The 25,303-nt window shown below is 36.0% G+C and overlaps 1 long non-coding RNA gene across 2 annotated transcripts; it reads left to right on the top strand.

Moving 5' to 3' along the window:
* Nucleotides 1-1,369: 1,369 nt before the first annotated feature.
* Nucleotides 1,370-24,902, top strand: LOC126950770 (uncharacterized). 2 transcript variants are annotated; one of them, XR_007724287.1, is made up of 5 exons: nt 1,370-1,394; nt 1,894-1,967; nt 3,597-3,722; nt 4,241-4,428; nt 24,619-24,902. It is a non-coding gene; the product is annotated as an uncharacterized LOC126950770 (long non-coding RNA). The 2 variants fall into 2 exon arrangements; XR_007724286.1 differs by lacking the exon at nt 24,619-24,902 and having other exon boundaries at nt 4,241-4,542.
* The last annotated feature ends 401 nt before the right edge of the window (nt 24,903-25,303 follow it).

Genomic DNA, 25,303 nt, shown 5'->3' on the forward strand with positions numbered 1-25,303 from the left:
TGCACCGGGCTTCCTATATCCTTATCACTTTCAGCCTCTCCTTTCTCCCATCTCAAAGATTTATCCGTACCTCCCTACTGGTGTCTCCTGGATCCTCATTGTCCAGTCTCCTCCTCCCTTGTCAAATGTAGCCTCCTTACAGTCATTCATTTGTACATTAATCCACAAATATTTCTTGAACTCCTGCTATATGCAAGCTCTTGTGCAAGAAGCTGTGGGGTTACATAAAGCTGTGGGGTATTGTCAGAGATGCTTCTTCCCCACCTCCAATTCAACTTTATAGCTCACAGGGTAAGCTGTAACAATTACAGATTGCTTTGCAGCCAGGTGCGGTGGCTCAGGTCTGTAATCATAGCATTTGGGAGATCAAGGTGGGAATATCCCTTGAGCTCAGAACTTCATGACCAACCTGGGCAACATAGACTGTCTTTACTAAAATTTAGCTGGGTATGATGGCACACATCAGTAATCCCAGCTACCCAGGAGGGAGGCTGAGGTGGGAGGATCGCTTGTGTCTGGAGATCCAAGCTTTAGTGAGCTATGATCACACCACTATACTCCTGGGCAACCAAGAAAGACTCTCTCTCTCTCTCTCTATAAAATATATTTAAAAAACCATATATAATATATATTACTTATATATAATACATTATATATATTTAAGCAGCATATATTATATATATTATATATAATATTTTAGATAACTAAGTTACATACCTATATATATATATATTACTATGCAAAAGTTGGTCATACTAGAGTAGTGACAAGAGTGATAATAGCCAACGGTGATTCAGAATCGTTTGACTCTATTGGACGAGGGGACTGTTTAATAGAACTAATTAACTGTAACTATTTTGTTACGTTAACCCACCCCCTCATCTAATAGAGTATACACATCAATATAAGCTCAACTAGGCTGAGTAAGGCCAAACAAGCAGTCCCCTAGTGTCAGACCAGAGAGACAAAGTGATGAGAATTTTAAAAATCTTTGCAATCAATGTCAGTGGTGGTTGAGATGGCCTTCTGAAGGCAGGCTATTTGATGAAGGATTAGGAAGTGAAAGAAATGGTCAGCATATTGTTTCCATTGGAAAGACAGAAAATCTTACATCCAAGGCCATGTTCCTGGCCTTGCTACTGACCTGTAGGCAACAACTCACTAAGTTTCAGACAGCAAGTCTCTCTTCTAACAAACGGCTGACAACACCTCCTCTTAAGTGTTACCTAACCTTTGGCCCCGAAGCACTCCCCAGTCCTCCAGTGCTACAATAAGTCATAATGATTACTCAAATGAAATAGAGATCATTATGACTGAATAAGTTGTGGTGGTATGAATTTTGAAACCACATCCCAAACCACATAGCAGAGAACAGCAAAATCAGGTCAACCCAGGTGCACTAAAGAGAACTTGCAAAGCCCTTAAACATAGGAAAAGGAGGGAAGGAAAGGAGGGAAACAGGGAAGAAGGGAGGAAGGGAATGAGGAGAGAGAGGAATGAAAGAAGGAAGGAATAAAGAAAGGGAGGGAGGGAACCAAAAGAAAGAGAAAGAAAAAGAAGGAAGAAATGGGGAGAGAGAGAAAGAGAAAGAAAAGGAGGAAGGAAGGAAGGAAGGAAGGAAGGAAGGAAGGAAGGAAGGAAGGAAGGAAGGAAGGAAGGAAGGGAGGGAGGGAGGGAGGGAGGGAGGGAGGGGGAAGGGGGGAGGGAAGAAGGGAGGGTGGGAGGAAGGGAGGGGAGGGGAGGGGAGAAGGGAGAGGGAGGGAGAGAGAGGAAGGGAGTGAGGGAAAGATGGAGAGAGTGAGGAAGGGAGGGAGGAAAGTTGAAAGCTTGTAGTGTTTGTTCATTTTCATGGTGTATTTCTATCATATCCAATTTGTTGAATATGGACTTCAGAAATGCTACCTGCAGTTGCCTCTTGAGAGCATGTTTGAGCTGACTCCCAAACCACTGTCTATCACTTTAGCCCTGTAAGTTACTGTCACTCATCTGTAAAATGGAGATAGCAATTTTGGCCTCGCCATTTTAAAAGACAACTGAGGAATTATTTGCCAGGGAAAAATATTTTAGATAACTAAGTTACATACCTTATAACAAAATTATAGCTGAATTAAATATTAAAATGTAGAGACTGAAAAAAATTAAGATAAATTATGCATGAATGTTACATAGTTTTTGGGCAAAATAACTTCCTATGAGTGATAACAAGTAAGCTATAAAGGAAAAGATTGAGGTACTGTATGGGATGAAAAGAAATTCTACTTTATGGCAAAAATATTATAAGCAGAGTTAAGGTACATAGATATTTCTGCAGAAATTACGAAAATAACATTAATGATTTTATACTACAATATTCCTCATGATTTCTGCTTTCTTTTGTATGCATAGTTATTATGTAATTCATACAATACAGTTTGAGGTCAGCAGACATTATAATCATCAGATGTCAAACTGCACAATCTGAGTCTCAGAGCTGAGTTGCCCAGCTTCTAAGGGTTATTTTTAGGGAAAATGGGAAATAATTGCTATTTCCGGATTAATCACTGTGTCTGGGCTTGCAGTGATAAAAACAGAGGATAAACTGAGCCAATTTCTTTTGTTACTCAATTTGAATATCACTGAGGAATCCTAATAACTTGGAAGAGGGTCCATGCTAAACAAGAATTATAGTGGTGAGGAAATCTGCGTGCTGGCAAGGAGTCACTAATCATTACCAAGCATTTACTGTCATCACTTTGGTTCTTTAATTTTCTGATGTTGAATTATTGCCTTAAATAATCAAATTGAATCATCCAGTGAAGGCATGGAAAAGATTTATCATTATGACGTATTAGTGCTATGTTTCCAATGGGTGTGACATTTCAATATTGGCTTTATTCAGTAATTTTTTTTACCATGTACAAATGTACAGGGATATTTAATTAATCGACTTGTGATAGAATGACACATTTCCCACAAATTACCATAAACAAGCAAGCAAGGAAAAAAACACATGAATTATTTCCCAGATTGGGATAATATAATTGAAGTTAACTTTACAATAAAATATATTTCCTCACTAGAAGAAAAACAACAAAATTTTAAAACTTTGAGCATAATAAAGGACTTAAAATATACATTTTTCAAAAAATTTGATTAACTATCAGAAGGAAAGAAAGAAAATAGCAATCTACCACCAGGAGACTGCAACATTTCAGTGACTTTTTCCACCTCTCCTTCCTCCAAAACTAAATATTATCTTCTCCCTTCTCAGCAACAGATGTTTGAGATAGGAGAATTCTAAAAATGAGGCTAGGAAGCAAGTCTAGCTTAGGAAAGGAGAGGAGGTGGGGGAATTTTGGTGAATGGAAGAGTTAAGAGGAGCAAGGCAATAATGAGGACTAGATACGGGGAAAAAGGAATAGAGTGTGGGGTTGGAGTGCATATCCTGGCAGAGAACTACCACATGGGTATATCACGGTTAAGGCATTGAGGCTTCATGCTAGTGAATGATGAGCATTGATGAGTTATTCCAATGGGGGTTCCACAATTAACAGTGCATACCTCTTCTCCTTTTCCTCTCTTCATCTTTTACATGAATCTGATTGCTCCTTCCTCAGGGTTATATGTGTGAGAAAGACAAGTCTTTCCCCACTCTTATCCAATGACCCATCTCCAGTTGCAGACCAGTAACAATGGTAAGAAGTCCATAAAGCTGTGTGGACGTCATATGACCAGGTTACACAGTAAGTCTGACCACTCTGACCATTTTCTCCTCAGCAAGGATGTGGATATGTTTTAACCCCAGTGTGTTTAGCTTAGTACCTAGAATTGGAAAGCTGCCATCTCTTTGGTTGCATGAAATTCTATTAGCATTTGGGCCCACGTAACCTTTCCTAAAAAAATCAGGCTCCAAGTATGGTGCTACTTCATTTGAGAAGCTGGAAAGCATAAGCGGGGAAAGAACTTCCAGTTTTATGGGGAAGCAGAAACTGTAGGTGTAACTCAGGCCAGTGTGTTTCTCTGTGTTTGTGTAACTTTAGTGCTTGGCTTTGATTAAAGATGTTTTGGAAAGCAATCTTGTGAGGTATTGGAAAGGGCCTTTCTCTGCTAAGGTTTTGGGGTTTTGCATGTGGAATGGCTTTTCTGGAATTTTCCATCAAAAAAGATTACCTTGTTGAAAAAGATGATCACTACTTTCCTTCATTTTTATTGCCAGTTGTGTGGATGTAGCTATTCTTAGGTATTCTTATTTATGTTCTAGGAATGAATGCTCATTCAACAACTGAGAATAATGTCATCTACTGGAGAAGCAGCTGTTTCTCACCAAGCATGTTGCAGACAATATTATTGCTCTAAACAACGCATAAATCTAAAGAGCTACAAAATATTTCTGGAGAGAAACCCAGAGTACAAAGAAGTTTAACACCTTTTTAAAGACCACAGACCTTGGTATTCATTCTGAAAAGTGGGGATTTGAGTTTTTTCTTTCAGACATTCTTTGTGAACACACTCTTTTCACCCTAAGCAAACATATTTCCTTTACTAGTAGCATATGTCTGACTTCTGGTTTATTCAGAAACACTAAGACTATAAAATAATACTATTTGTTTATGAAATTTGACCCAATAGCCCAGTCTCTGCTTTTTAGTGAAACCAACATAGATTATCATGTCATCTGCCAACAAAGAGAGTTTATCTATTTGCAATATGTATAATGTATACATAAAATAATAATGCAAAATAATAATGCATTATTATTATTATTATTTACATTATTGAGCTAGGTAGGACTTCCACTATAAAGCTGAATATGAGCAGTGAGAAAGGACATTCATGCCTTGTGGTCTGATTTTAAAGATAAAGCATTCAGTCTCTTGGCATTAAGTACGATAGTAGCTATTGGTTTTCCATATATACTCTTTGTTAGGGATGTAGGTAAGGTAAAATTGCACTTCACTCCAAGCTTTTTTTTTTTTTAATTATGAATGAGTTTTGAAACTTATCAAATAATTTCTTTTGTTTATTGCTATAATAATATAGTGTTTATTTTTCAGTCCATTGATAGGATAAATTATGTTGATTTATTTATAAATAGTGAACTAGCCTGGTATTCCTAGGATGAACCCCATTTTGCTGTGAGGTATTATCCTGTTTGCATATTACAGGATTTTATTTCAAATATTTTGTTAAGGATCTTTGCTTCTATGTTCACGAGTGATATTGGTCTTTAGTTTCCTTTTGTTGTAATGTTTTAGTCTGGTTTTGATATTAGGATAACTCTGATCTAATAAAATTGATTGGCAAAGATTCTTTTTTTTTTTTTTTGGATTTTTGAAAGAGATTGTGTAGAATGGTATTATGTTGTCATTTAATGTTTGGAAGAATCGACCAGTGAAACCACCTGGGTCTGGTGCTTTTTTTTTAAGTTATTAACTAACAATTTAATGGGGTTATCTATTTCTCCTCGAGTGAACTTTGGTAGCATGCAGTTTTCAATTTTGAATTTATAGTTATAGAGTTGTTCTTAATATTCTTACTATAATTTTAATGTCTGTATCCATTGTTCATTATATTGTTAACTTTTTCTTTGTCTCCCTTTTTACACCCTTAATTACCCTACCTAGAAATACATCAGTTTTTAAAAATTAACGAGCTTTTGGTTTCATTGATTTTCTTTATTGTTTTTAATGTCATTAATTTTATATAATTAATTAATTTTAATTGAAAAAATCGTATATACTTATGCACAATATGTTTGGAAATATGTATATATTGTGGAATGGCTAAATTGAGTTAATTAACACATCCATTACCTCATATACTCATTTTTTGCGGGGGGGGGGGGTGAGAACACCTAGAATCTACTCTGCTACTAATTTTCAAGAATATAATACATTGTTATTAACTATAATCATCAAATTATACAATAAATCCCTTGAACTTATTTCCCCTCTCTACTCAGAAGTAGAAAGTAGAATGGTGGTTGTAGGAGGCTGGGCTGTCGGTGGTTGGGGAGATGTTGGGAACAAGGGTTAAAAAACTATTGAATACTGTGCTCATTACCTGAGTGATAGGATCAATGATACCCCAAACGTCAGCATCACACAATATACCCAGGTAACAAACTTGTACATGCACCCCATGAATCTAAAAGAAAAGTTGAAATTATTTAAAAAAAAAAGAAAACTGATCTCAATCATACTAGCAACAAAAAATACTAGCATTACTAGAAATAAACCCAATAAAAACTAAAATTTGGTTATATAAGAAATTATAAAACCTTTTGTTGAAGAAGTTAAAGAAGACACGATTAAAAAGAATGTATAATATATTTGTGGAAGGGAAAATACAACACCTAAAACATGGCAGTTCTCAAACTGATACAAATATTCAATGCAATTTCAATCCAGACATATTTATTCAAGGTATTTGTTTGCTTTATATTCAGACAACCTTCCTATTCATTATGCTAAGTGTCTTTCTACAATTTGAAATACTAAACAAGCAAGCTTATTATTATTACTTTTTAAGAGAAATAGAGAGAGGGTCTTGCTATGTTGCCTAGGTTGGAATGCAGTGGCTATTTAAGGGTGTGATTATAGTGCACTGCAGCCTTGAATTCCTGGACTCAAGTGATCCCCCTGCCTCAGCTGCAACTACAGGTGTGTGCCACTATGGTAGGCTAATTTTTAAAGTTATTAACTTAGGTACATAATAAAAATAAATTTAAATAACACCATTTCTCAAGTGTGAAGTTGGGGCTTTATTTATTTTTTATTTTGTTTTATTTTTTTTGTCTAGTATCTCTAGAAACAATAGTTTTCCCATCTACATCTTTCTTTCTACTTGTCTTGTATAGTTATTTAAAAAAAAAATTTAAATTCACCTTCCCTCTGTTCTGCTCTCCTAAAATGCTAGAATAAGAATAGATCTTCAACCCAGTGTCTTCTTCATCTCCTTCCTACTGACACCCAGTCCACACTTCCTCATGCTGTTTCATTATTAAAATCCATGGAAAGTATTAATAATACCTTCCTACTGTATCTTAAGGGGGAGGCAAGAATTTTTGATGCATTCCTTCATTTATTTCTCATGAATCTCTGTTAAACAGGCACTAACACCTTATTTCTTTTCTGGTGTTACAATTTTTATCTGAATCTAAGAGAGTTCCTTTCAATTCCTAAAGTCACACAGAGGGTGAGGCTGCAGAGCCAGGACTTGAAATAACATGTTTATACCCAAACTCTTTTCTTTTTCGTATTTCTATATCTTGCAAGTAGGGTAAAAATCTCCAATCTTTTGGAGTCTAGGCTACCTAACTTCCAAGTTCAAGATTACTTTGTGCCAGAGAAAACCTAGGCTTATTTTTCAAACTGAGCTTCAAGTTCCTCTTCCATAAAAAGAGGCTATTGCTTTTGGTGTTTTAGACATGAAGTCCTTGCCCATGCCTATGTCCTGAATGATATTACCTAGGTTTTCTTCTAGGGTTTTTATGGTTTTAGGTCTAACATTTAAGTCTCTAATCCATCTTGAATTAATTTTCATATAAGGAGTAAGGAAAGGATCCAGTTTCAGCTTTCTACTTATGGCTAGCCAATTTTCCCAGCACCATTTATTAAATAGGGAATCCTTTCCCCATTTCTTGTTTTTCTGAGGTTTATCAAAGGTCAGATGGCCGTAGATGTGTGGTATTATTTCTGAGGGCTCTGTTCTGTTCCATTGATCTATATCTCTGTTTTGGTACCAGTCCCATGCTGTTTTGGTTACTGTAGCCTTGTAGTACAGTTTGAAGTCAGGTAGCGTGATGCCTCCAGCTTTGTTCTTTTGACTTAGGATTGTCTTGGCAATGCGGGGTGTTTTTTGGTTCCATATGAGCTTTAAAGCAGTTTTTTCCAATTCTGTGAAGAAAGTCATTGGTAGCTGAATCTACAGATTACCTTGGGCAGTATGGCCATTTTCACGATACTGATTCTTCCTATCCATGAACATGGTGTGTTCTTCCATTTGCTTGTGTCCTCTTTTATTTCACTGAGCAGTGGTTTGTAGTTCTCCTTGAAGAGGTCTTTTACATCCCTTGTATTGACAGATGGGATCTAATTAAACTAAAGAACTTCTGCACAGCAGAAGAAACTACCATCAGAGTGAACAGGCAACCTACAGAATGGGAGAACATTTTTGCAATCTACTCATCTGACAAAGGGCTAATATCTAGAACCTACAAAGAACTCAAACAAATTTATGAGAAAAAAACAAACAACTCCATCAAAAAGTGGGCAAAGATTATGAATAGACATTTCTCAAAAGAAGACATTCATACAGCCAACAGGCACATGAAAAAATGCTCGTCATCACTGGCCATCAGAGAAATGCAGATCAAAACCACAATGAGATACCATTTCACACCAGTTAGAATGAAAATCATTAAAAAGTCAGGAAACAACAGGTGCTGGAGAGGATGTGGAGAAATAGGAACACTTTTACACTGTTGGTGGGATTGTAAACTGGTTCAACCATTGTGGAAAATGGTATGGTGATTCCTCAAAGATCTAGAACCAGAAATACCATATGACCCAGCCATCCCATTACTGGGTATATACCCAAAGGATTAGAAATCATGCTGTTATAAAGACACATGCACACGTATGTTTATTGCAGCACTATTCACAATAGCAAAGACTTGGAATCAACCCAAATGTCCATCAGTGACAGGCTGGATTAAGAAAATGTGGCACATATACACCATGGAATACTATGCAGCCATAAAAAAGGATGAGTTTGTGTCCTTTGTAGGGACATGGATGCAGCTGGAAACCATCATTCTCAGCAAACTATGGCAAGAACAGAAAACCAAACACCGCATGTTCTCACTCATAGGTGGGAATTGAACAATGAGATCACTTGGACTCTGGAAGGGGAACATCACACACCGGGGCCTATTATGGGGAGGGGGGAGAGGGGAGGGATGGCATTGGCAGTTGTACCTGATGTAAATGACGAGTTGATGGGTGCTGACGAGTTGATGGGTGCAGCACACCAACATGGCACAAGTATACATATGTAACAAACCTGCACGTTGTGCACATGTACCCTGGAACTTAAAGTATAATTTAAAAAAAAATTTAAAAAATAAATAAAATTGATAAACCTGTAGAAAGATGGAAAAAAAGGAGAAGATATAAATAGTCAAAATTAGGAATAAAACAGAGAAAACGTTATAGATTCTGCAACCATTAAAAGAGTAACAAGGCACTTCTATGAGCAACATTATGCTCAGAAGTTCAACAGAAAAATCAACAATATAGAACATCCAATCAATACAATCACCCAATATGATCTAATTGACATATATAGAAATACTCCATCCAACAACAGCAAAATACACAATTTTTAGAAAAAAAGGACCAATCGCTTGAAATCCACAAATCACCAAAAATAGGTATTCTCGATAGTCATGTAACAATACTGAAATTAAATCTGCAATTCAAAAGATCCAGAAAACGGAATCTCCAGGATCAGTTGATTTCCCTGAAAATGTCTATCACATATTTAAAGAATAATTAACATCAATTTTACCTACTCTCTTCCAGAAAATAGAAAATGAAGAGACATTTCCCAACTTATTTTATGAGGTCAATATTACCCTGATCATAAAACCAGACAAAGACAGTATTTAAAAAAAAAAAAAAAAGAAAAGAGAGAGAAAGAAAACTGTAGGTCAATAACTTTCATGAACTTAGAAGCAAAAAAGTCTTACAAAATATTAGCAAACTGAAAATGAAATACAGCAAGTGGGATTTACTTCAGATATGCAAGTTACATTCAATATTTGAAAATGAACCAGTGCAATCTACCACATCAACAGGATAAATAAGAAACTTACATGATAAATCAATTGCAGAAAAAGCGTCTGACCAAAGGTAATACCCATTTATGATTCAAAACTCTTAGCAAGTTAGGAGTAGAGAGGAACTACTTCAACTTGAAAAAGAGCATCTATAAAAATTCTAGGGAGATCATAGTTAATGGTAAAAGACTGAATGCTTTCCCTCTAAAATGGTGAATGAAGCAAGATGTCTGCTCTCACAACTCATACTCAACATCGTAAAATAAATAGCATGTATATTGTAAAGGAAAAAATAAATAAATAAAAAGAGGCTAACACTGATTAATACAGGGTTTAAGGAGAATTCAGTGCAGTCAGTTAAGTTAACATCTAGACAGGAATGAATGTTTGCTTGCTGGTTTCCTTCCCTGGGAAAAACATCTAAGTGTCCTTCAGTTGTCTGATAGGAACACTATAGCCAGCAGGAGGACAAATCTACTCCAATGCCTTGTGATATAAGGGATCCTTGTTATCTACCTTCCCATTCTTGCAGGAGCTTTGACTTCCTCCTAGAATCTGGCATAGAAAATGGCTTGACTTGCCCCACACAGCCAGAGCATGGGCAGTCGCTAAGACACACGCAGTGTTTCGGGGCTCTGAGGAAATGCAAAGATTTTTTAAAAATCAGCTCCTGTGCCAGACCTCTGAAATATTGGTCTTCCCTGTTCCTATCCCCAGTGGGTATAAAAGTGCCTTGCCTACACATGTCCTTCTTCCTCAAGGATGCTTATAGCATATACCTCATGAGAGGTTTTGTCCTGAAGGTTTCAGTGTTGCTAGTTCCTTCTTCAGAGTCTGCTCTTTCATGTGTGAGTGCAGTTCAGCAAACAGCAGCGCCTCTGGAGGGATCCTCATACTACAAAGAGCAGAGAGAGAGGAGGCCAGCACTCTGGAGGGCTCCCCGCCAACACCAAGTTGCCTTCCAAGGTTTTAGGGAGGTAATTAAGGTTAAAAAGGTCATAAGGATAAAGCCGTAGTCCAGTAGGACTGGTGTCTTCTAAGTGGAGGAACACATGTCAGGGCTTGCTGTCTCCCCTTCAAGTGTACAGAGGGAAGGCTGTGTGAAGACAGAGAGAGAAGACAGCCATCTGTATGTCAGGAAAACAAGACTCACCAGAAAACAAATTTGCATTTTTTAAGCCACCCAGCCTGTGGTATTTTTTGTGTGTGGCAGTCCTAGTTGAGTAATACCGGGATATATGGGAATTAAGTGTGTTGTCTACCTGGATTTTTTATAAACTCATAACTTCTCTAATATAGTCTATTTTAATTTTTTACATTGAAAAAAAGTAAAGGAAAGGAAAATTCTTTAAGTAGTCAAAACATCAAGCAGGACACTTGCTTGTTCACACTGTACAGAAGAAGAAATTTTCATAGGTGTGATTCTGTATCGATCTCAGGACATGGCTTGGAAGAAACAAGATTTGAAAACTTAAGTCAGAGATGATAGATAGATAGATAGATAGATAGACAGATATTATATCTAATATGTGAATGGACTTCTCAGAATAAGTAGAGTGTGAAGATATTTGTATTTTATGTGCATACTCGCCTAAGTCATTCAATTCATAGGGAGCTCTAAATAATTAGGTAGGTATAATGATGCGTTTTCTCTGGTCTTCCAGAGGGCAGGATACAGACTTGTTAGTGGTAATCTTGCTGATCTTTACTCTTCAACCTTTCGATTCTCTGTAAGTCTATAATTCTTTTTATTATGATGATTTATACTTGAAATACAGAGTAGTTTCTGTTTTTCTGAGTAAACTGATTAACACAACATATCATAAAGACAGCAAGCATGAAATCTTACACTCAGAGGCATAACTCCATTTGAAAATGTGCATAGTAAAGAAAGATATGTTTAACAGCATGTGTGAATAAGACAAAAACTTTCATTAATAATAATTTAGACTTAATAGTAATGAATAATAGTAATAACTTAACAAAATTGTACCATGTTTCTATAAGAAACATATTTATTCTCCTTTATACTTTTTAGGAACAGTGCTTGGAGCAAACCATCCTGTTTTAGACGCTGACATTTTGTAGGTACACAGGAGTGTGTTAACAGAGTGGCAAGCTGTGCCATGAACTGAGCTATTGAAGTCCTTCAACTTTTAGCCTTAGAGAAGATCAGGTGGGGTGAAAACCGAGAAATGAGAAAAATGAGAGAGTATAAAACTATATGTTTGTAGGGCTGTTATAGGGAAGAGTGTTTTTTATTTTTTATTTTTATTTATTTATTTTTTTAAGCTACATAAAGGCATAGGAATGAGACTGACAGAAATTTTAGGCAAATACACACAAATCCAATATATACATTTACAAATAAATGGAGGTCTCAAATAATTCTCTTCTCCTTCATTCCTCCTTTCATTGAACAATCATTCATATACTAAGTCCTGCTGTTTCTTCTTCTAAATTATAGCCTTGATGCATTGACTCCTTACCATCTGTTCATCCTAAACTCTGGCTCAAGCCACCACCCTGAAAAATGGCAGTAGCCCCTGGCTGCCCTCCTCATTTCCACTTAGTCTCTCCAGTTTATTGTTATCAGAGAAACCAAAGAGATCCTTTAAAATATCAATTACATCTTTTGATCTTGCCAGTTTTCCTACTGAAGACTCTCCCGTAGACTCCCATTTCTCAGGATAAATTCTGAACTCCTTGACAATACTTACAAGACTCTTCTTTAAAACTATCCATTGCCCTTATTTCCAGCCTCACCTTTTACTAAAGTTTTCCTCATCCAATATACTTCTGTCATGCTGGCTTCCTTTAGTTATTTAAATGCTCTTTTCTACCTCCTAGACTTTTCCTATGATATTTCCTTTTCCTGTAATAATGCTCTTCTGACTTTCATTTCTCCTGCCTAATTCTTAAGCATTTTGTCTACATTTAAATTAGTGACTCTGTACCTGGGGTGATTTGGCACTATCTTGATACATTTTTGTCTGTTACAACTGGGATGGTGTTACTGGGACCAAGTAGGTAGAGGTCAGGAAACTGTTCAGCATTTTTACAATGCACAGGACACCTCCCTACAGCAAAGAACTGTCCAGCCCAAAATGTCAATAATTCCAGGGTTCAGAAACCCTGGCTTGTTTGTCACTTCTTCAATGTTTTCAGTCAACATAAAATTAATTCACTTTCTCTCTCTCAAACCATGCTGTTCTTTCCTCAGTAATTCATCAAAATTTTCAATTATGTATTCAGTTCTGCATCTATTTGTTTAATGCCTATTTCCCCCATTTAGACTGTTCTGTGAGAATAGAAATGTGTCTATTTTGTTTCACCACTGTTTATTCAGTGTGTGGCATAAAATGTGGCATACAGCAGAAAATAAATAATAATTGCTTAATGAATAATTTAATAAGCTTTATTATTGAGTAGGACATTATTTTAGTAATCAAGTAGAAACAGTCATTTGTCACACTGTCATTCAAATTCAGGAAAAAATGCAGCACAAAGCTAAGACATACAAATAACCAATTACAGTATAGGGCAGTTGAAATCATATCCTAAACAGGGTTAAAAATAACATTTTGGGTAAATTCAGAGGAAGGAAGGAATAATTCTGATGAATTTGGAGTTATGGAGCATCATTATTATCATTATCTTCTTCACTACCATTTTTGAAAAATAATTAATTGACTCACAAAATAGGAGTTATCTCTGAGGTGTAAGGTGACATATGGCTTAACTTACCGTGTCACTCACCACATTACCAGATGGTAATTTTTTAGTGACTCTGCACTATTAATTTGTTTTCTACGTTACAAAAAAATGGGTCTGAGTGGAAGTTTCAGTTGCCTGAGCTCAAAATAATAATTCTATCTCGCAATGATCTCTCTGAATATGTTCAAGAAACCTATTTTGGTGTTGTGAGAAGCCCAGAATGCTTTCATTTATTCTGGACCCCAATTCTACTGACAGGGTACAATCACAGATCCTTCTCATGGGATAAATTTTAAGAATTGGCTAATTAATATCACTATTCCAATCTAGGAACTTAAAGTTATCCGGATCACCTTGAGTTAGGGTTGTACTTTCCAATATATGTGTTTTCATACACATAAATACACGTACACATCTCTCCTCCTACCACAGGCATACGCCAGGCCCTGTGTACTTAATGCACAGTAAAACAATCTTCTGGATCTTCAGGAAGCCTGAGAATTTTAGTTTCTGCTTTTCTGTTTTCTTTAAGATAATTCTAACTATTTTGACTCTAGGTAGTCAAATACTATTTAACAATTTAAATTGGCAATGCAGTGTGTCCTAGTCAACTATCTCCACACAAAGCATTCAACCTATCCTTTGCTCTCTTTGAATCCCTGACAGCATTATATTTTTCTGCTTAAACTCTTTAACTTACACTTTGCAGAGAAAGCAGAAGCTACTAATGGGGGCCCTCAACAACCACCAATAAAATTATGATGGCCAAATCTACCAACATACTTGTCTCTCCACCAATCTCTTATCTCTAACCCAGTAGAGGAATTATTCCTCCTTCATAAAACCAAATTCCTGGGTGGGCTCAGAATCTCTTGTCTTCCTATTTCTCACTTCCAGGTGATCTACTACTCATTTATATTGAAAATGAGTTTGCTTCTGTATACTCAATTCATAGTCAAACTTCTTGTCATCCCTACATCCTCACACTCTGTTCGTTCCTCATTAATATGACTGCTTCCTTAGATATACCTGTGGAAAAAGTTTTCCACACCACTGGATATAAAGGACACTTTTCCTAACCTTGAGCAGCCTTATCACAAGTTACAAAATCACCTTGCTTTAAAAGATTTGATTCCCTTGACTCCATTACACCCTCATAGTTTTGTTTCCATCTCTCTGTCTGTTTTACCTCTGTTAGGCTTTTAACTGTAGGAGTCTTGATGGTTTCACACTTGTCTCCCTTTCCTTCTCTCTTTACTTGTTCTTACTGATTTTTACCATTTCTACGTCTTTAATTCCATCTATATAGTGGTTATTCCCAACTTTATATCTCTAGCTCAAATTTATCTTCCAGGCTCTAGAACAAAATATCAAGCATTCTATTATAAATCTCCACCATACATTTCATGGGTGCTTCAAAATTACCATGCCCCAAACAGAAATTATGATCCTCCCATCGCACCAGCAACCCCTACACCCAGCCTTCAACTTGTTCCTTCTCCCAAAATGGCATCCACAACTAACCAACCAACCAAGAAACAATAAATCACTGCTGATTGTTTTCTGTAAATCAGCTCCCCTATCCAACCACACATTATGTACCATGAGTTCTACCTCCTAAATATTTAAAAAATGCATCCGTTCCTCTTCAATAATTTTCTACCATCTGAATGCAAACCATTGTTATCTCTTGCTTAGACCAATGCATTCTCTTCCCATGACAGTCCTGGTTTCACATTCATCACCTCTGATCCGTTCCCCACATATTGTCTGAAACATGACCTCTTATTAATGGTGAATGTGAATAGTGTCTTCCTGAAGCTGCATTCAGCATGGTGCTAATCTGAAGTAATCTAAAAAGGAAACTCAACCATGACATCAGTCTGTTTAAATCTCTCAGTCATATTCTCCTGCTCTTAAATTTCAAAATACTTAAGTTGGTGTATAAATCCTTGCATAATCTGGCCCTATCTTTCTCCTTACTATGCATCTGCCATACAGACTTTCTATTTCTTGAATTCCTTAAATTCCCCTTATCACCAAACAGAACCTTTGCATGTGCTATTTTGTTTTCCCGTGGATCTCTCCCTCTCTTTCTCTCTCTGGGAATCTCTTTCTCTCTCTCTGACTAGTTACCTGGATAAATTCTACTTAGTTTTTGTTTTTGCTTAAAGATCACTTCTATATGGAAGTCTTCCCTGATATCTCATATCAGTTAAGATTTATTCATTAGAGATTCTCTCAAGTACTGTTTTTTTTCCTTCTAACTTTTGTTACAATTGTAGGCTCCAGGGTGACAAAACTGTTTGCCTCATTCATCTATGCATCCCCAGTGGAAAAAACAACAGATACTCAATAAATATTTGTTTTAATGAATGAAGTATTTGGAGTGTCAATGAAACCAGCAACAAAATTATTGATACAAGGAATTTTCTTTGTCATGAATTGATTGTGCTGGATGTTTGCAGAATCAAAAGTAGTGATTTAATTGCAAGACTTTATTTTCTCCCATGCAATATTAGCAAATAGACTTCTCTAAAGTTGATTCTAAATGATATTTCAGACAGACCCACGTTAGTCCAAAAATACATAAATAAATAAAAGTGGCTAAAGTCACTTGTATCTCTTAGGTCTTGATTAAACAACACCATGGTGTAAAAGTGTTTATTCATAAAGATCTCCACCAAAGATTTGCAATTAATCCAGCAAACACTTTAAAAATTATACTTTTATTTTCAGAAATTGTATAGGTCAAAAAAAAAAAACCAATATCTAGACTCTACGCAAGTGCAAGTTGAGATCATCATAGTTAAAATTATTGAGTCTTTACCAGCTGTGAAAACAAATAAGAAAGTAAGTAACAGACAAGCAATAAATATATCAGATCTTACTGAACACAGTCTTGGGGGTTTGCTTTGCTAGAGGCATTGGAATTTCAGAGGCAATGAAGTGTTTTCAATTTAGGTAATTGTCTATAGGATTTATCACATTTATCTCAAAAGTGAAAATGCCAGTTTATAACTTTTCTAAAGAAATTGATTGAACTTAAAAATATGAGAAGATAGATTATAAATCAGTAGAACTGAATTTTCATCCTAGGTATGACAATTACAGTGATAATGTAGGAGAAAAACTCAATATCTTAGAGCTTTAGTTTTCTAATGCATGAAATAGATATAAAAATGTATAACCTTCTTAATAGTTAACGTTGTTTCACCTGAAAGAAAATTTCCTTAGCACGGCAGTGTTCTTCTCAATTTGGCTGAAACTGGCATTTTGTTCTTCATCAGTTACCCCTTCTTATTCACTTCCTCTTCTACTCTAACACCTCCCCTCCCCAATTCTCACACACGAACATATCAATTATACACTTCTAACACCAAATTAATCACTTTCCTGCTTTTGAACACATCAAACCCTTATATAATTATGCAGAATGTAGGAATAATATTTTTGAACTATATACATGTGCTTTTTTGGTTTATATTTCATTGTGTATGATTTTCTCACTATTATTTAAGAGGCATTATTTGTCTTAAAAGGGATTCAAAAGATAAAGAGATGTAATCAGTGTGCAGCTTTTGACATTCAAAATAGAATTTGAGGAGTTCATAGTAAGACAATGGTTCTGAAAGGCAAGTCTTGGAACAAAAACATTGTTTTCCAAAAAAAAATTATTTAAGCCTATGTTAACATCAAGAGCCAGTTCTGGAGATTTTGAATATATATTTTCACTCCAAGCCATACAGAGGTCTCAAGTGATGATGTAGGGAAATAACTTTTCAAGATGAAAAGGAAAAACAGATTATGTCTTTTGGCCCTGGGTTTATGAGAAGCAGAAGAAACCGAGAGGGAGAGGCAGTCATATCTCCATGTGCCTTTGCTTCTCTTCTTTAAAGCAAAGTCACAAGAAAGAAGGATTGTTACATTGAGGAGAAAGTCAAAAGTATAGGAAAAATACCATGCAGGGTGAGTACTTGCCAATGTGGTAGTTATAGTAGCTGTAGCAGAAAGATAGAGCTTGTAGGTGAGCCTGAAGCCATGCTTCTGGCTCCCAGAGTGCCATGTGCACAGAGAATGGGGGCAATGGGAAAGAATGAAGAAGTAATAGCAGTAGCAAATGTGTATTAACCGCAATAGGCCAGGCACCCTTCTAAGGGCAGTATATTTATTAACTCATTTTATTTGTGCAACTGTACTGTGAGGATGATACTTCATTATCCCCATTTAACAAATAAAATTGAGGCATTTAGGGTTTAAATAATTTTCCAGAGGGGTTATAGTGTTAGAGCTCTTTGCAGAAGGGTTCACTGGAGTGGAGCTAAATGGCACCCTTTTTGCTGAAAGCTTTAGGGTAGGCTGCCTGGTTCAGCGATAAAGAACAGTGAAAGCCGGAAGTCAAGGGGTATCCACACTGCCAGTGAGAATGAAGTTATCAAGGAGGGCCACTGGGTCCTGATAAAGCCAAGTGCTCTTACCACAAAGGAGGTGCAGTGATGGTATAGATTCCCATACCTCAACTAACAACAGCAATGAATGAGAATCTACAGGGATCAGACCTGCCCTGATGCAGAATCCAGCATGAAGACCACCCAAGTGCCTCTCACGCATTGCTATTCAGTTCATAAGCCTCCCCGACACTCAGCTACCATCTCTAGAAGGAGGATGGGAGGAGAGAAATGGCTCAGCCATGGAACTGAACTTGTAACATTTGATTATTTATTCACTAGAGGATGTTTTAAACTTTTAGAAACTATTTAGAGGAAGCTAATTATGTTAACTGTTAATATTTTTTGGCTAGTCTTTCATTGTCCAGTGGTCATGGTTATCAGCTTATTATAGAAAATAGAGAAGCTAGGTGGTTTTCGCCAAGCTGTGTTGTAGTGTGAGTAAAATTTCTACCACTTTGCATTTGCATGTCTGTATCTGCCATTACGTCTACCACGAACATCCTTCTCTTTCCATTCATGTATAAAGTCTAACTCATCCTTTAAGTTCTAATCCAAGTGTCATCTTTTTTGTGAAAAATATCTCCAGACTCCTAAGTAGAGTTAGTGACTTCACCCCTGTTTTTCTAAAACATAGTATACATGCCTCTAATACATTGTAGGAAACCCATCTATTTACCTTCTACCTCCTCTAGACTCTGAACATTTGCATGTTGCAGGTCTCAATAACAGTTATCAAATAAACAGACCATCAAATGAGGATGTTTGTGTTAATGCCTTGAAATTCCTGCAACTACAAGAGTTTTTATATCATTGACCACACTGTCAGAGTACAATTGAGACCACTAAGTAAAAACAGACTTCAGCACATAGTATCCAAATTCAAGGGCTTTCCACGTATGGATTATTTTTGCAAGCATAAGATACAAGAAAAGAAAAATCAACAATGTCCTCAGTTCTCTCTCTCCAAACTAAAATTACACCCATCAGACCATCACAAGCCTCTTTTATATTCTTTCATTAACTTATTTGTATATAGTTACCCCAATTTTATCAGAACCATCTCAGGCATGGATCCCATCTCCGCAGACCCTTCAGTTACACCTCTGAGCACAAAGAGGAGACACTCAGAAAATATTTGTTAAATAAGCAAATGGGTGAATTTTTGCTTGAGACTTGTTTCTACGTTAAACATTCTAAGGACTCAGATTTTAGAATGCCTCAGAATTATCCAAAAAGCTTGATAGATGACATATTCCCAGGACCCATGCCTGAACGTGCTGATTCACTAGCACTGGGTTAAGTATGAGGAATCAGCATTTTAATAAGCTCCTCAGGTGACTGGTACAGGTGTAATCCACACTTTGAAAAATGTTAGCCTGTTCAGTTCCCACCTATGAGTGAGAACATGCGGTGTTTGGTTTTCTGTTCTTGTGATAGTTTGCTAAGAATGATGGTTTCCAGCTGCATCCATGTCCCTACAAAGGACACAAACTCATCCTTTTTTATGGCTGCATAGTATTCCATGGTGTATATGTGCCACATTTTCTTAATCCAGTCTGTCACTGATGGACATTTGGGTTGATTCCAAGTCTTTGCTATTGTGAATAGTGCTGCAATAAACAAGTATACATATGTCACAAACCTGCACATTATGCACATGTACCCTAGAACTTAAAGTATAATAATAATAAAAAATAAATAAAAAAAAAAGAAAAGAAAAATGTTAGCCTGGATAGTCAACGTTTTTTTTTTTTTCACTTCCTGAACTGACTGCATTTCAAACCATTGTAGAATTTATTCGTAGACTTTTTGCACCTTATGGAGAAGTAATTTACCATTAACTTTTACACAATACCTATTTCCATGCAGGCTTTATATTATTAACAAGACTATTCTTAGAGAGGTTTTACATATCACTCGATTTAAAATTTGCAACACTTAACTCCCATTCACTACTACTAACCACATTTTCTGATTTATTTTTCTTTAGTTCATTTATCACACAGAAACAGACTGTGTAATTTACTTATTTATTTTATTTTCTGTCTTCTGTTAAAACATTAGTGCCACAAGGAGAGGGAATTTTGGGTTTCCTTCACCCATGTACCCCAGTGCCTAGAACTGGGCCAGTCACTCATAAAGCAAGCAAAATAATTGTTGACTTAAAAAGAAAAAAGAATGGCCAATTACTGGAAACTCTACGTGCAAACATAGGAAGCACGAGCAATATATCTAGTTTGTACTCCATCGATTCTTCCCTTTCAGCTATGTACCAGTTGCTAAGTAGAAACAAGAAGCTACCTTTTGTTGACATTTCTTTTAAAATCACTAGTAATACAATTTCTTTGAAAATTGCCTGTAAAAATTGCAACAGCTTGAGAGAATGCTCTCTTCAGCCATTATTTTGTGAATAACAGTGCTTTCAGCCAGTTATCTTTCCACACAACTTGTATTAAAATTTTTTCAGTGTGGATCTCTCCTCATCTTATCAAGTTAAAACTTCCCTATCCATGGAACTGCCAGTGAAACAGTCATTTAGCTTATAATCAAAGCCAATGGCTGGCTGTTGACTCAAGGGTGACTTCGTATTCTCATATAAAGCTATAAAGGACATGAGATTTATAGCCATGGTCCAGGCTGAATTTTAACAGAATTTGATAATAGTTTATAAGAATTCTGTTATTAAATGAATAGTGGTTGAGGTGTTATTTGTTACACTGATTCATTGATGTTAGAAATAAAAAAATTTAGCTTAAAACTGAAAAAAATCTAATAAAGATATTACAGAAGAAAAGTGCATTACAACCGTATCTGCTAGGATATTTTAAAATTTATAATTGAAATACAAACCTATTTCAAGGGAGATACATTTTCACCTTGTAGATAGTTGCTTATTACTAAGAGGAGATTTTATTTTTCGACTTTTTTGATTTTACATACGAATTTTGTATAGAATCCCATGCCCTGATGCTAAAGTCATCTAGATAGACACATTGAAAAACATTCAGCAATAATCCCTCTACTTCTAAATACTTTCACTCCAACAGAAGTTGGGTGCTGAAAAATACATAAGATTTGGATAGTGGAAATAAAATTGGCCTTTTTTGTCCATTTAGCATAAAATTTATAATTCCTTAGCAGGTGGCATTGGGCTTTGCAAATTCACATGCATCCTCTCATTGGCACCGTTATAACCTTCCAGTTAGAGTTATAGCATGGCATTCTGGTTTAACTATAAATAGGGTTCACTTTACTATCAAAAGTATTCCATCTTAATGTAAAATTATATAGTCAGTTTACTTATAATTAGGGAGGATTTTATTATAAGTTATATATGAGAAGGCAGACTTAGATTTTGAATTGTTTGTCTAATTGTTATTGATTTGTTTAATGCTATGTATAAAAACAAGACCAAAATTCTAGTTTCCTAGTTTCTCAGTTACATATTTCCTTAGAACCAGAATCTATAGCATGATAGAACTAAGCATTTGGTAAATGCTTCCCAAATAAACTCTTTTTAGATCATAAGTGAATGAGTATAGTGTGAGACAGTGGCAAAGGAAACTGCACTCATAGAATATTTATTTTGTCCATTGGAGTAACATTTGTTGTATAATTAAATCCCCATAATACCTCTAATGAACACAAGTGCAAGTCTACCATATTATAATGAGGAAAGTGAGGTTCAGAGAATTTAAGTGACTTGCTCTCTCAGATGCAGCTGGTAAATGACCCAAGATCTGATTGCAAAAAACTGCTCTATATCACAATGTTTTAAGGCTGTAACCTCAAGTACACCATGCATGCAAAGTACAGCCTTTTCAGTGCAATCTTTAGAAACCATGGAATATTACAGAATCTAGACCTTGCTTCATACAAAATGGAGACAAAGAAATGTAAAGAAATTCAAATGAAGGCTCACAGTTTATTGGTAGGTGTTTTGATTCTTTATTCCTTATCAGGCTGTCTCTCCTAATCTCTAGAAAATGAATATTTTCAGCATAAACTATGGAACCAGCTACTACTGGCTTCCAGCTACTACTGGAGTCAGAGCAAGTTAATCTGGAAGTCATTGCTTTAAATTCTAGAAAATCCGTTGGATGAAAGCCTGTATGCATGTTTGGAAATAAATATTTCTTTTCGCTTTCGTTTTGTTTTCACTTTCTCTTTTCTGGTTTTTTTTTTTTTTTTTTTTTTTTTTTTTTCCTTTTGACTACCACATAAAACAATTACCAGCTGATGGAGATTGAACACAAACAGAGGACAATGAAGTGTATTCAAGTCTGGGAAGAAAATCTTGCAGTTAGAATTAGCAATTGAATCTTGATTTCCACTATGTTTGTATTCCAGAGAACCTGTTTGAGGAGGGACCCACTGTTCTATTTGTTTTCTTTTATAGTAATACCCAAAGACAGTGTATTTTGAGAGACTAACATTTGGTGGAATTTCCAATTTCATATGAGATACATAGCTTTGATGAAGTTCTATACCTTTTAAGCCATAGACAAAACAGGCTGACTACTTTCAGGGAGAAAGTTTTGGGTGGTAGAGTTTTAAAGGTGACTTTTCTGATCTAGAAAATCAAATGTAGCCCTTCACGTAGAGTTTTTTGGGAAAATGACATACTACTTAAACTCACAGGACGCTGTTAAGTTTGAAGGTTTATTGATTGATCTTTCTGTAGTTTTATAGTATTATCTGGTAAAATAAGAGAGACAGATTACTTGATGAGTTGTGTTGGTATCTTGCTGTTGCATTCTTGGTCCTTGGCTCTCTAGACTCCTTATAGACATTTCATTTTATTAGTGCATCTTCTTTAAATTCTATTAAAATTTTCATGAGCATATTCTTTTTGGCCTTGGTGCATGTTCCAGAAGTTTCAAGTGATGCAGAAGGCCGAATTTGAAATTATAAGAAAATAAGAAGGCTTTAGGAAGTAAAGGCAATGCTTGCAAATAACTTTATGGAAAATTTTGACTACAAAAGGAAAGGTAGTACAGTTAGTTGGGAGAGCAGTAGCATCAGATGAAGGTGGAGTTGCTTCCCTCTCCTCTCCTTCTTTGGATGAGTTGGTGAATTTGAATACAGATTGCACAGAGTCAATGAGAGGAAGAGAATGAAGGTACATAAGGGGCAGAATGAAAAGGAGACATGAGGAATACAGACAAAGGCATGGGAAGCCAGGTTAACCATGAAAATGAGAAGGTTGCTTCTTCCTTACATAAAAGCCTAAAAAGAACTCAGAATATGCAGAAATCAAGAGGGAGAAACATAGAGTACTCACACCTCATGAGCTCCATCCTACCACAAAAGAGCAGAGTATATGGTTGGGTGGGAATTTGTAGCTTGAAATAACTAGAGGTTTAGGATCATCATTGTAAGCAACACCCGTGGAATGGTATATACCCAAAATAAATTTCCAGGAGGGAAATAAATTCTAAATGAAATGTAAAAGGTAGATTTTGAGTCAGTAGCTAACACAGTGTTCTGTGCTATAGTGAAAAACATAGTTTTAGTCATAATGCTGCCATAACTAAAGGTGATTGATAAGACCAAAAAACAGGTCTTATCATTCCTTGAACCTAAGAAAATAATAACCTTCTTCAACTTGGGATAGAAACTGTTTGTTAAAACAGGGTTTTTGTTTTTGTTTGTTTTTCAGTATTCTACTCAATGTCATGAGACAGTGGAAATTTGTTGCTCATCTTTGCAGCTGAAACATGATAAAATCTGGATCAAATCCCATAATTTCTTAGTTTCACAAGTTTTTAACACAGGAGTATAAAAAATAACCCACTAGCAGAAACTTATATTTGAATGCAATGCTACTCCCTTTCAAATGGTAGTGAGACTCAAGACTCATCTGAGAAGACTATTAACTTTGAGGATAATTACTCTATTAATAATACAGACAAATATGTGTATGGGACCCTGCTGTTGACTGAGAGAGCTGGGTATTCTCTGCCTGATTTCAGCTTTGGAAAACCAATAGAATTTCCCTGTTCCCTCCTATGTCAAACTGCATTAATGATAATAGGCACATTTCATTTTTGGAGAACGTTATTAGTTACCCTGGCATCCCAGAAAATAGCCTTCAATTGTAAACACATGTAGAAAGCCTCAGATGAAAAAACAAAAACAGAAACGGAAATTCAAACAATTGTACACCCCATCTCCTGCCACACCTAACATCATTATTCATTTCTTTCTTTTAAAAGGAATTTTCTTTTTCATTCTTACTGTCAGTCATCACAAACCACAGGCAAATAAGTGGTGTTTTACTTGGCAGCAGGTTTCAGATTGCAATATTTTCTTCAATCTCACTCAGAAATCTTATACACTAATGCTTATCAACTGCTTTTCATAACTGAAATCAAGTGTGTTTAGTACCTCATTGATAAAAGAAGAAAATAATAAATTTAATTGGAGCATGTCCAAAGGGAGGTTCGATATTAGGTTAGGTAAACCCTGATTACTGAAGTTATTTCCCATCTGCCTAAAAATAAAAATGCTGCATTTGTTCAGGTATACATCTTTCCTCAAGACAGGCTTGTGTTTCAGGGGAATGTGACCCTATCCTTGCTCTAATGAGTAGACGAATACAATTATTCTAATTTTTTTTCCCAGTGACTAGTTGCCAGGAAATTGTGTGACCCTGTAATCCAATGCTGGTGAATGAGGCATGAGAGGATCACTTGAGAAAGAGGCCTTAGGGAGGATTATCCCAATTCGGCCTCTGGATGTCCTTCCTTCCAGACCTGATACAGTCATCCTGCTACCAGCTTGAGGTTGAAGCTAAGATACAAAGAAGGAAACAAGAAGAGAACCACAAGAAAAGCAGAGCTGGAGTTCTGATGTACTGCACCTAGAACTATCCCTACTTATGATTCTCTTATTAATAAGCAATAAATTCCCAGTTAAGTGAGATGTTTGGTTTTTTTCAGTTACATACATCCCAAATGAAAGAGTCGATTGTGATATTTTGATATACTGCTTGTCTTGAGATTGTAGACCAATTTCTTGTATAGTGGAATGAGAGGCATTGCACTGTATATCAGTGTTCTAGGTTCTAGTTCCAGTGACATGATTTCCAAACTCTCCCACTTTGGCCACAGCAAGTCCTCTTGTCTCCTTACCAATCAGGTTGTGGGAAGGATTATATGAGATTAGATATAAGAAAACTTTTTAGATAGTGAAGTATTATGCAATCTATTGTTACAAATCTAACTGACTTTATATTCTAAAACTTTTTTCTTCATCTTTAATGCTCATTAAAATGCTGAATGTGTTAGTCTATCAATAAATATTTCCT

Source organism: Macaca thibetana, chromosome 3 (genome assembly GCF_024542745.1).
Source record: "Macaca thibetana thibetana isolate TM-01 chromosome 3, ASM2454274v1, whole genome shotgun sequence".
Classification (NCBI taxonomy): Eukaryota; Metazoa; Chordata; class Mammalia; order Primates; family Cercopithecidae; genus Macaca; species Macaca thibetana.